Below are 13,548 nucleotides of genomic sequence, written 5' to 3' on the forward strand. Positions count from 1 at the left end.
TATTTATAAGCCTGACCTCAAACCCCATGGTATTCAATAAATATAAATTGAAGACAGTGACAATACTGCCCATATTTTCTTACTTAATGACACTCACTTGGCAGCTGAGTACCACAAATCATGTCCATTTCATTCTTTTTTTACTTCATTTCATAGTATAACTCATATCAGGTATATTCACTATTGGGAGTAGTCTTCCAACTAGCAAAATTAATTCTTCCTTTATTAGAGAGAAACCAATCAGTGTATATAAGCAAAGGGGGAAAAAAAGAAACCTTCACAGCAGCATTTCTTTCCTGGCTATGCAATGAGACTTCTGCCCGCTCCAGCAAGCCTTACCATTGCTTTTATAGGGTCATCATAATTCAAAGTTGGCTACCTTCAAATCTCATCTGCAAAGCACATCTAGAAATTCAGCTGCTGATACAGATAATGTATGAAACGGAAAAGCTGCAACTTGTTTCCCACTTGGTAAATCAAATATAAGCAGATTTCTCTGCTACACTCCTCGGAGAGGAATAATGAGGAGGGCAGGAAGCAGCCAGTGTGATGTGTACACAGCCTGGGAAAGTCACTGCCCTGGTTCAGAAGAACATGTGAGTACAGAATTCCCTGTGTGAATATTATAGCTGGTATCTTCAAATGGCAACTAGAATGGAAGGCTAACAATTCTTGTCTTATCTCTATCTCTTAAAATGAATGGTTTTTCTCTGCCATGTCTTATTCTTCACAAGATACTTTTGTCTCCTCTGTGTTGAGACAGTTAAGGCCATTCACTAGTGCTGGAAACTCAGGACCACCTTTCACCTTTCCATCCTCATCCTCCAGCATTCATTTTTCTAAGCAAGCGAGGTCTCTCATTGGCTAGTGCCCTCTCTCTCTCTGCCATCTCCACCTTATTTCAGGTGCCTATCGACCCTTATCCAGACTATTACAGAAATATTTCTTTGGCCACAGGATAGTTTTTCTATAATCTATTCCACTCATATTCTATGAAAAGCAAAACATATGTAGAACACAAATCAGATGGAATCATGCCCCTGTTTAACACAATTAAGTGATAAACACCAGCTGAGAATAAATCATTTAGTACACCACAAAGGGAGCTTTCCAAACATCAGGTACCTGATAGTGGCTATACCACTCTCTCTCAGGAATTGTGCCTGTATTTCACACCATACATACACCATCTGCTAATTCTTAATTGTTAGACTTTGTCCACACTCAAGTCTCTGCATTTTCTCACCTCTCCTCCAGACTTACCCCGGCTCATTTCTACCTTATGATTTAACTTTATCCAGGTGTCACTTCTAGGATGTCATAAGATTCATGCACCCTACTCTCCAAACACTGGATCTCACTCTGTCAGTCAGTGTTAATACTTTTAATGATAATCTCATTTTTATATCTCTGAGTTAACAACAGACCTATGGAAAAGAAAAAGGAAAAAGATCCAAAGGCTAATAGGAATCTTACATTTGATGAAAGTGGATTCTGAAATAATGCTACTGAAGTGAGCTAAATATGCAGGAAAAAAATAATTCTTGCCAGGCATAGTGGCATGTACATATATTCCCAGAACTTGGGAGACTGAAGCAGGAGAATAACCATAAGTTCAAGCCCTGCCTGGGCTACATAGTGAGTTCAGGGCCAGTCTGAACTGCACAGCAAGAACCAGTCTCAGAAATACTAAGACTACTACTAATAATAATGCTTGACCTTTTCCTGGTATGTTCCCCAAAATTCAACCCCACAAAGATTAAATACTTATTTTTTTAAAGTACAGAGTTAGAAGAAAAGTTAAGGGATAATTTCTTTATTCCAAAAGGAAAGAAAGTTTTTCCAAGCATAATTTTTAAAGCCAGAAACTACAAAAGTTGATAATTTGATCAAATAAATAGCATTGCAACTGTAGGAAAAAAAATACTATAAATCCAATTGAAAAGACACTTTCCAAAAATTATATACTTAACACATTCTCTAGAAACTAATTTATTTTGAGTAAATGGATTTATATGGCAGAGGATTAATGTCCCAAATAAGAACTGTGGTGAACCAACGCAAAACAAACAGATAAAATCCATTAGAAAACGCTAAACAAGTGACATGATAAGCATACAAATTGCCTCTAAATTTATGTTAAGTTTTCAAACTTCCAAATCAAAAAAACTTCCATTTTACCTGATACTTTTAAGAGAATAAAAAATGTAACAAATTGTTGTGAGTTATTGAAGGTACGGGAAGCTGAGCATTGTTTATTACTGTTAAGAGACTATACCCACAAAAATTTTGGGAAAATAGTTGAACTGCATTAAATGGTTTTGGAAAGCAGTTTAACGTATTAACAATTATGGCCCAGAACTTTGACCAAAATTTATCCAAGCAAACCACATAAACATTTATCAAGAGGGAGCTGTTAAATAAATTATAGCTCTTGAACATTATATTTGTGGTTTAGTAATATTAGGTACAAATCAAAGTCAATGATATACACATTCACACAGAAAGATACCTGTTACAATGTTTTCATTTTGCATTAAAACAATGTTTTCAATTTGCATTAAAAAATGTGTAAAATAGTTTTGCTTTGCCAAGAACAAGAGGAAGAAGAGGAGGAAGAAAAGGAGGAGAAGGAAGGAGAGGTGGAAGGCGGAGGAAAGAGGAAGGGTAAATGTGGGAAAGATATTATTCCTACACTGTAATCACCATTGTCTCTACCAGGTACTGCTTTTTAACACTTTCTTCACACTTTTTTGAAATCTCTGACTTTTTTAAACAAGGAAAATATGTATGTTCTATGCTTAAAGATAATTGTCAACAATACCATTTACAGTGTTCAGAAGGAAAGCTGAGTGTAGTGACACATGCCTGTAACCCCAGAACTTTAGCAGGAGCGTGAAGCGGGAGAATGATAGCTCTGAGACTAACCTGAGCAATTTAGTGACTTTCCAAGACTGTGTCAAAATGTAAAAAAACTTTAAAAGATCTGGGAACATAGCTCAATCCAAAGCTCTCAGTTCAATCTCCATTACAAAAAAAGAATAAAAAGTAAAATATTGAAAATAAAAGAATGGAGAAAGAAGATTAAAAAAAAGTGTTTACATGAAAAGATTGACAGAAAAGTCACTTGCCATTTTAACTAAATTATTATCAACTCTCAAAGTCCACCTCAATAGGTTTGTCAAATCCAGTTAACATAATACCACAAGACCATCTTAAACTACTGCCTAGACAATCAACACTATCAATTTCCTTCTTTGACTCTTTCTCATATGAAATCAGCTGTTATTCTGACTCTAGTGAACAGAAACAAACACTGTGAACTATTCTACCTCAGAAGTCTGATCATTTTTATAATAGAGGTGCAGCTAATTCTCCTCTCTTTTTCCCCTAACCCAACCCTATATGTCCATCCTTAGGGAAAAAAAGTTGGAAAACATTTCAAAGTTTCAGGATAAATCCACACATAGATTACCAGGATGTACTGCAAGTCTATACATGTTTCTTACTTATTTTTTCTTAATATCTGTGATTAGCTGATAGTTCTCACAAAAACAGATGGGTCAGACTACCCATAAGAAAAATGCAACAAGCAAAATGTCATCTGTCTTAGTTGATTTACCCTCACTGCTGAGACAAAATACGTCACCCCAAAATTAAAGAAGGAAAGGTTTATGTAGCTCACTGTTTGTGGAGGATTCAGTCAATAATCAGCTGACTCTAAGCAGAGTGTCATGGCAGACGGCAACAGTTCATGGAGGTAGAAGACAGAAAAAAGCCACGAGAGCAAAAGGAGGAGAAAGACTCTTCCCCTCCCTCGTAGTCTACCTAGGCTCCCTGCCCGAGGGCAGGTGTAGCACTCATACCCTAATCTCAGCATTAGATTCACCTGCCTCCAAAAAGCCAGCCCCTCATGAGTGCACAAGCCTTTGAGGGGGACATCCATACACAACTAAGCTTTAAAATCTACAGGTTTGTTTTTACCTAATATCAGCTTTTGTCCATTATTTTAAACGAGTTTTATCAACCATGGGAGTAGAAAAAACTAGGACTTAGTGACTGCTATTTCTGAGAACAAAAGAAGTAAAAGTTATTTAGTGACCTTTAATGTCTACCTTAGAGCTGCTAATCAGATGTAAATTGTCACCCCATGGATACACATAATCAACTTTATTCCCTTTGCTAATTGAGAAATAGAGCTGTTAATGTCAAGAAACATTTGAAAAATGTACCAAGTTTGCTCAGTGGAGCAAGTTCTTTTTAAAAGTCAAAGTTTCCATATGGTGAAATCATGGAAATTAGGCTTAGGGAAAAAATAATAAAAATGGAAAGGACTAATTTGTTAGTGAGCTAGTCTATAGCAAAATAAAATCAGTTTAAACAACCCCAAATCTGGGAATTCTGACAACTCCTTACGCTCAAAACTAACTCCCTCAGCTCTTATGAAAAGTCATTTCATCACTGTCACCTCCAAACTTCCTCTTACGCTGTTTATGCTTCCCACCTGGAGGTGGCTATGGCTCAGCAATTACTATGTGAGAATTCTTAGGAAGTTAGTCCTTTCTTTTCATGGATTCTCTGGCTGGTCTTCTTTTGGGTTTCCTTTAGATGGTAAATGAGTCTTACCTCATTTGTGTAAAAAGGGAACAAAGTATTCCCTTGAATGGTATTTCCAGATTGCTGTCATCATAAAATAAGACATAGAAGTGAATATCTTCAATTTATTGTTAGTTTTAGAGAAGATGCAGTCAAAAGCACTTGCTAACATTAAAGGATCAGTCTGATCTCTCCTATTCCAAGACCCACTTCTACCCAATACTCTCCTTTGATAAAACCTACAATTTTCCATCTTCTTTGTGGCAATCTTTGTTACTTAACATTCTTCCTGTTGAAGTAGATTGATAAAAATCCTCTTTATTGTCTGAGGCCCTGTGTTCACCATGTGGCCTAGGATACATTAAAGCACCTCTAAGCAACTCCCAACCCTTTCCTCTCACAGACAAGACCAACAACCACTATTTCTAATGAGAACAGAAAACTCATGTAACCCTGTGAGGAGAGTTTAAACACTAATAAGTGTTCAAGGCAGACAGCGAGTGGTTGCTAATCCTGAGATAGTCCAGATCTCAAACTCATGCTGCTCCTAGGAACCATACAGCGATGTTTACAAAAACACATCATTCCTAAGGCAACACAATTAGGGGAACAAATATGAGTTTTGAAAAATGATTCCTTTCTCCATTACCACCACACAAACGAGGAGTCTGAATAGGATCATTTAACCTTTCTGAACTTTGATTTTTCTTTTCTTTTCTTTTTTTGAGACAGGCTCTCATGTCTCATGTGTAGTTCAGGCTGGCTTTGAACTCAGTGTGTAGCCTTGAACTCTCAGCAATCTTCATGCCTCAGTCTCTCAAGCACTGGGATTATAGGCATGTGCCAACAATACGCCTAGCTCTCTTCATCTTTAAAAGTGCTTTAACCAATCTAACAGTAGTCAGAGACCTAACACTTTCAACAAAACATATTCCAATAGCTTCTGCATTTAGTTTTAAATTCTCTTCTTTTCATTTTTAAAAATAACTACCTTAATGAGACAATTCACAAACCCTTTTAAGTATATAATTCAGTGTTTTTTTAGTATATGCACAGAGTTTTGCAGCTATCACCAAGTCTAATTACTTTCCTTGTCCCTGATACACAATACCTGACACTACAACTTTAAGAAAGAAAGATTTATTTTTGTTTATTTCACCATTTGTACTGATTTCAGTCCTTGCCTGATCATCTGGCTCCAAGGCTGAGGGGCACAGCGGAGGGCAGCTGCTCATGGCATGGGGAGTGGGGAGCAGAGACAAGGGAGGAGCTAAGGGAGGAGGGGAACCATCCAGGCCACACCTTCCCTCTGCCATGACCAACCTCTTCCAACAGACCCTTCTTCCTAGCAGCAAGTCAGCTATTAGCCCCCACAATGCAATCACCCTTCAAAATCCCCACTTAAAAGCTCTTCAGAGACATTGAGACACAAACCATAACATACCACTATCTAATTCTAGAACACTTTCGTCATTCTAAAAGGACCCATTACCAGTCACTCCCCATTCCCCATCTTTAGCTCATGGAAACTACTACTCTGTCCTCTGTGGAGTAGAGTACTCCTATTCTGGAACACGCCATATAAATGCAATCATATAATATGTGGCTTTTGTGACTGTCTTCTTTCACTGAGCATATTATCTTCAAGGTTTACCCATGCTGCAATGTATATCAGTACTTCATTGCTTTTTATGTCTGAATAAAATTCCATTCTAGAGATAAACCACATTCTGTTTATTCATTCACCAGTTGATGAACATTTGAGCTATTTATCCTTTTAGCTCTTATGAGTAATGCTGTTATTAACTTGTGTGTATAGGTATTTATATGGACATGTATTTCCAGTGCGCCAGGGTCCATAGCTAAGAACTGCTAACTCACATGGGTAACCCTATGTTTACTCTTTGAGAGACCATCGAGCTATTTTCCAAAGTGGTTACACCACTTTTTTTTTTTTTTTTTTTTTTTTCTATTTGATCTTTTAAAATTCTTTCTCTCTGCTTTCTGGTTGTATAGGCTCACCTGGGGGGAGGGGGAGAATGAGTACTTAGAAAAATATTTTCTATAGATGGGAAATGTTGCCATCATAGGTCAATACAAACAAAAAAAGGTCTGTGTGAGTTTGGGGCCCACAGACAGTGGCAATGTGATACACACAGCAAGGCTATCCACGCCAGGCAGCAATGGTACCTAAAGTTCAGGGACCCACTTAACAGTAAACCACCGAGCAATACCTTTAACCCAGGTGTTTTCACTGTCATGGGATAATTGTACACGCACATAAATAAAGACAAAATACAACGTGGTGTTTTCTGTTTTTCTGGTTTTTAAAAACAAGATATTAAGTGGAACATGGCATGTCATAAGGAAGATTATCAGGAAGAACATACGACATTTATATTGGCCCTTAAAGGATAAAAGTTTTTAAAAGGCCAAAATGAGCAAGAATTGCGTCTGACACAGACAAATGTATAAACACAGGCAGAGAGAAGAAAAGAGAGCAAAGAGACAAACAAATACAAGAAGCAACAACCTGATCTAAACGGCTAAATATGTAGAGCAAGTTAGAAAGAAGGTGGGGTAAAGGTGACTCCGGCTTTGTGGTAGGGAAGAGGGACAGATGGCCAGCTGTTAGCAGAGATGGCTAAAGGCTAAAGGAAGAACTGGTATCAGAGAGATGGCAGTGAGTTCAGTGTTGGACTTATATTTAAGAGTCTGGAGTACCCAGGGAACACAGGACACTGGGGTCCATTAAGGAGAGACAAATACAGAACTAGACCTCCTAAGAGAGGTCACTGTGAAGGCCTTGAGTGGTGAAAAAGGAAACCAAAAACAGTTTATTAAAACTCTTTTCAAAAAGGACACTCAGGCACATGGGGAGAAACGATCAGGTGACACAAAGCCAGGACTCGGAAAGCTGACTCAATTGTTTTAAAGACTAACCCTCAAGAAAGTATCTGGCTGTCCAACTACAATGTTCTGAGGTACAAAGCGAATTCAGGCTGAACACAGCCTGTCCTGATGCTTGAGGGGTTTGCTTTCGCAAATGAGACATAGCTTCAGGAATTCCCAGTCAGAGAGGCGAGCCATCTCAGTGCTGGTCACCGCCACTGCCTCAGGAACTGAAGGGGAGCCTCCCCAGGGGTAGAAAGGATTGAGTGAAACAAAGCCTTTTGTCCAAAGGAATGGGGTTTCACAACAGCTCCGGTTTATACTGATAGATAATCTGGTGTGGACACAGCTTGGTATGGTCAGGGGTAGTCAGGCCTCACACCGTTGTCCCTCTCGCTACCCAGCCTAACGAGGCAGAACTGATTCGGGCTCCATGTACTACTCTAGACAAAGTGCCTGCTTTTCTTAATGACCTGTTTGGAAGAGGCTCAAAAACAAGCAGCTCAGCCTACCCACACTCAGTTCTTGCAGAGCCAGGGTCAAGGGGGAAAGACTAGAGCATTACACAGTACCCACATGTGTCGGGGAAAAGACAGGCAGAGGAAACACCCAGCACCACAGAAGTCAGAAGCAAGATGGAAGCAGAAGACACAGAAGAACGGGAAGACCACACGCCTCACCTTCAGACACCCCTGGCTTTCACCCAAAGTTTGCCTTCACTGTATCAACGGTGCTACTCTATCACAAAAGATGCTTCACTTGTCAGCCCATATTTAAAAGCTCCTTTTTCAAACTTTGGCAACCAACATGAATGGCAACTCCTACGTAATCACCTTTCAAAAATTACATTCAACCTAGACATAAAGGTTTTATTAAAAAACAAAGGTTAATTATATGAAACATAGAAATATAGATCTCTAAAGACTCTAATCCTTCGAGCAGCCAGGAAAATATCAGAAACTCCATAGAATGCCAACACAGTCTAAACAACAAAATGTAAATCTCAGTGACTGTAAAATAGTGAGACTGTGACCTCAAATTTGGATAATTAAAAAGTCATGCATTGAAAAATTAAATACACAATTTGTAATACAAATTCTACCTTTTAAAAATGAATAGCTGCTTTCCCTCTAACATTTTACAAAAAGTAAAACAAAATAAGAATCATCTTAACACTATGATAAAAAAACTCACAGAACTTGAATCAACACTACACTTTTCACAAAATTCTAAGTCTGAAAACTGCAAGCACACATGTCAAGTCTTTGCACACTTCATGAAAGACACGATTATTCAAAACAAACCCCTCTCAACAATCCGCTCCAGAACTATGTGAGTCATATGCTGAGAAACTCCTTCCAGCTTTAACCTTTAGGGGGAAAAGATACAGAGCTCCAGCACATGCACTAGAACAAACCTTGAAAGAATAATTTCACAGTTTGAAAAGCAAAAACTGCTTCAGCACTTAGAGGCCTGATAACCGGCATTTTAGATAGAGGAGCAAAGAACTCACACTCACTGTGGGAAGCAGTTACATTATGACTCCTCCTGAAACATGTATGAACACCAAGACAAACACCACAAACCTCACAAAGGTTAAAAAAATCTCAGCAGATAATAAATCAGCATGAATGCTCAGGTCTTCTATGCAACACTTTGTGGAAAAGCTGGATGACACAGAATAGGAGGACGGGGCGTTGGTTTACACAAACAAATGGCTTGAGGGAGGAACAGCACCTACTGGAATGACTGACAAGCCACACAGATCATTTCATGCGTACCCACAGCGACTTCCAGTCTTGGGATCTGTTTGGCACTCTACAGAGGAGTCCCACAGCCCAGGATAGACAAAAGCAGCAGACTATTTTCTCCTTCCAGAATGCAGAAAGTGCCCAAGTACAACAGCAACTGCTAGAAGAGAGACACGTTCCAGAGTATTCATAAAGATACTCCTTTTCAGAATAATAAAGAACTTTTCCTGGGCTTTTTGAATGAGCTGAAATCCAATTTTAAAAGATAAGATATTAAATCATTTCTATAGGGAATAGGACCACTAGAGATTATTTACCTTGCTGTAATTAATGTGGTATACAGTGAGATTAGCTTTCAAATGCTACTAGGTTTACAGACAGAGATTTCAATAATGAAGAAAAATTCATTCATGTTTTGAATATTTAGGTCTTCAGGTATATATTACTGCTAAAGAGTGAAAGTTAGTTCATACCTGTGCAGAGAAAAATAATTATCAAAACCATTAATTGTTACTAAATCAGTACTTCTTTACCCACAAAAAGTAATTTGCTTTTAAAAATCATCTATTTTTTTTTTTTTTTTTTTTTTTTTTTGTCTTTTTGAGACAGGGTCAGTTCAAGTTGACCTTCGGCTCACTTTGTAACCCAGGCTGGTCTCGAATTTGCAAGGATCCGCCTGCCTCCCGAGGGCTGGGATTACAGGAGTGCGCCACCACGCCAGGCCATCTTTATTTTTATTAAGAGTCAATAGTAAATGAAAATGTATGTGTACATTCTCTAATGAGCTTCTCAGCCATGCACATCTCTAATCCCAGCACAGAGTGAGCATAAGGCAGGAATAACACAAGGTAACTTAGTGAGACCTTGTCTTAAAATGGAACATAAAAAGGCCTTGGGTTCAATATCCAATATTACAAAAATAAAACAAGAAGAAAGTAAGCAATGAAATAAAGTAGGAAAAACTAAAATAGAAAAAGTAAGGTGTATCAGCAATCTCTTGATTCACAAAAAGAAGTTTTAAAAAAGAAGACGACAAAGCATGGAAAACATATTTTATTGTTAATAAACGTGTGTCCTTAACCCTAAGTGTTAACTGGACTGGCTTGAGAAACTCCTGGACAGTGATGGGATCATGAAGGTGATACACGCATCAGCAGATTAATCTACCACCATCCATAGTAGAACGTAGAGTTAGAGGATGGGGCTCAACTGAAGGCAGTGGGGGGCTCAGTGTGTGCCTCTGCCTGTGGAACTCGTGCTGGTGTTCTGTGCGGTTTCCAGCCTACAATGAAGTGATCAGCTTTGCTCCACCATACGCTTTTGCCATAAGGTTTCTGCCTTGGCATCAGCCAGCCATGGAATGAAACCTGTGAAATCAGGAGCCAAATAAACCTTTTCCTCCCTTTTTTTTTTTTTGTTGTTTTTTGTCTTTTTCCTTTTTATCGGTACGGGGGATTGAACTCAGGACTACTTGCTATCAAGGCAGGAGCTTATACTGCTGAGCTAAATCCCCAGCCCCGCCTTTGCCTCCTTTAAACTGTAGATGTCAGGTATTTTTCCCTAGGCACAAGAAAGCCAAACAATAAAACCCTCATAGCAAATTATGATTGTATTATGAGAAAAGAAATTATTAATGATTATCACTCAAAGATGTAAAAATCCCTCATGAAATCTTGGCAAACTAAGTTCAGAAAATGTAAAAAATGCATTACAACTTTATGATGTTTACCAACAAAATATAAGGTTAGTAGAACATTCAAAACTTATAAACATGTTAACAAAATAAAAAGGAAAACAAAATCTACAACCATCACAAAAACATTTTTCACACTTGAAAACTTAATCATTAAAAATAACCATAAAAGTCCTCCAACAGAAGGAATTCTGATATGATCATCTAAGGAAATCTCTCTCCACATCATAATTAATGCTAAAATATTGAGAACCTTTTCCCTAGGGTAATGAAAATATCCACTTTACTACTTCTACTTAACACTAAACTAGTGATCATACCCGAAACAGTAAGCCAATACAGAAAAATTAAAAGAATAAAGACTGGAATGAAAGAAGTAAAACTGTTGAGGTCTTTCTATAACTATTAGACAATAGACTGTTTACAGAGAAAATTTTAAAGAATGTACACACACAACTAATGGAACTACAGAGTTGATTTAGTAAAACGACATGATACAAAAGTCAATACAGATAGTTCAACTTAGAAATTTTCAGTGTAACTATGATAAAAAGCTATAAGCATTCATTAGAAATTGAATTTTGAATTTTGATCTTTTCCTACTAGGTCTACAGACAGAGATTTCAATAAGGAAGATTTTAATGATGTTAGATATTTTCTAGCAATTCTATTCAATAGCAACAAGCCACAGCCTCCACTATGCCATGTAATTACAAGGAGCAGCAACCAACATTCTACAGCAGTGATGCCGAACCTACAGTATGCATGTTATTGTGATTTTTTTTTAAAAAGTTGCTAATATATGAGTTGTTGTTTCCAAACTAAAGCTTCAATATTCAGGTTTAAATGTTGAACTGGTACTGTGATATAAATAAGTAGTTTTGAGAACTGTTTGCAGTCTCACTGTTTGAATGTCCACTTTATATGCTTTAATTTTGTAACTTAAACAACTATTTCTAAGATGACAATATGTAATCTATTAACTAGTGATTTCCTACTGTTTATTTTATTTTTTTGAAATTCTGTATAACTTGTACCCTTTTTCTATTTTTTTCTCCTTAAATAAAATTTAAAAAAAATAAATAAGTAAGTAGTTTTGGGTTGCAATATAGGCACTCAGTTTCTGAAAGTTTCACCATCTCTGTTGTATACATTATGTTGCTAATTTAAAATATTCTGTTGTTCAGGTGTTTTAAATGCATGTTTGACTTAAGATATTTTCAACAATGGACTTATTGTTTGCAATCTCTTAAGTCAAGAAGCATCTGTATATAAAAGTCAATTTTATTTTTATGTACCAGCAATAAATAGTTGAAGGTATTTAAAACAATACCACAAACAATAGCAAAAACATTAAATATTTAATAAGAATATGACAAAAAACAAGACCTTTACACTGAAAACCATGAAATAGTAAAGAAAAATAAAGGCCTATATAATGAAGAAATATTTCATGTGCATGTTAATGTAAAAGAAGCCTTAATAACATGAAGCTGTCAACTTCCCCAAAATCACCTTGTATATTCATTGCCAACCCAGTGAAAATTTCAATAAAAACTGACAGGGAATTCTAAAACTTACACAAAAATACAAAGTGTCCATAGTTATCAAAACCTTTAGAAAGGGGAAATTTAAAGGATTTACAGGATGTGATTTCAAAATTTACAAAAAAGGTATAGTAATCAAGAAAATGTAATGGTTATATGGTCTGAACGTGTCTCCAACACTCTTGTGTTATAAATGTAATCCAACAGAGGGACTCTTTAGGAAATGTTAATGTCATGAGGGCCCAAGGATGAATTAATGCCACTATCAAAGGGCTTGCCAGGGTGGAGTTATTCTCTCTTGTCCTTCTACCACCTGTCATGTGATGATACAGCACAAAAGCTCTCACCAAGGGTCAGAGCTATGTCCTTGGTCTCCCAGCCTCTAGAACTATGAGACATTTCTGTTCTGTTCAAGTACTGTATTACGACAGCACAAAAGGGACAACACAGAAACTAGTTTCCAAGGAAGCTGGTTAATGCTATAACAAGTAAAAATGTAGAAGTCGATTTGAAACTGGGTAACAAGATCAGAACAATTTTCAAACAAATCTTGGGAAAAGCCTGAATCACCACAAATGAGAGATTCTGGAAAGAGCTCAGAAGGGAAGAGCTGTAGAGAGAACTGTCTTCTTAGTGATCTAAGTAGTTGAGGCTGGATGCTGGTAGAAATATCACAGAAAAACTATTCTAGTGACTTTCATGGAAATGAAAATCAAGGCATCAGAAACTGTAAGAAAAGGCATCCTTATTATAAAGTGGCAACGAACTAATTGTCTATACCAAGGACTTCATGGAGGACAGCACTTAAAAATGAACTAGGCCATCTGGCAGAAGACATTTAAGCAGCAATGCATACATGGTGCTGTGTTTTTGTTTTAATTCATTATAGTAAAATCTTAGATGAGAGAAATCATTTAAAGATAGAATAATTAAAAGGAAAAGAGAATGTAAAGATTTGGACACTTTCCAAACAGGCCATTAAAGAATTAAAAATACCGCACATGTTTAGGAGAAAAAAAAGTGTGTGCCCATGCAACCATTTGATAAAGAGATCAGTACAGCAATAAAG

General features: G+C 37.1%; 1 protein-coding gene across 10 annotated transcripts in view; it reads right to left on the reverse strand.

Annotated features, from left to right (window-relative positions):
• Window positions 1-13,548, reverse strand: part of Enox1 (ecto-NOX disulfide-thiol exchanger 1) — a 568,850-nt gene that overhangs the window by 471,524 nt on the left and 83,778 nt on the right. For 3 of the 10 annotated variants that reach the window (XM_063232744.1, XM_063232737.1, XM_063232739.1), the window contains exon 1: window positions 3,686-3,835. The exons of 5 other annotated variants lie outside the window; for them this stretch is intronic. The gene's annotated coding sequence lies outside the window, so the exon portion shown is untranslated. Of the gene's footprint in view, window positions 1-3,685; window positions 3,836-13,548 lie in introns of those variants that run through there. 2 more of the 10 variants (XM_013141199.2, XM_063232741.1) reach the window with 1 other exon arrangement.

Source organism: Cavia porcellus, unplaced genomic scaffold, assembly GCF_034190915.1.
Source record: "Cavia porcellus strain 051 isolate PalLab524CR breed Dunkin Hartley unplaced genomic scaffold, mCavPor4.1 scaffold_21, whole genome shotgun sequence".
Taxonomy (NCBI): Eukaryota; Metazoa; Chordata; class Mammalia; order Rodentia; family Caviidae; genus Cavia; species Cavia porcellus.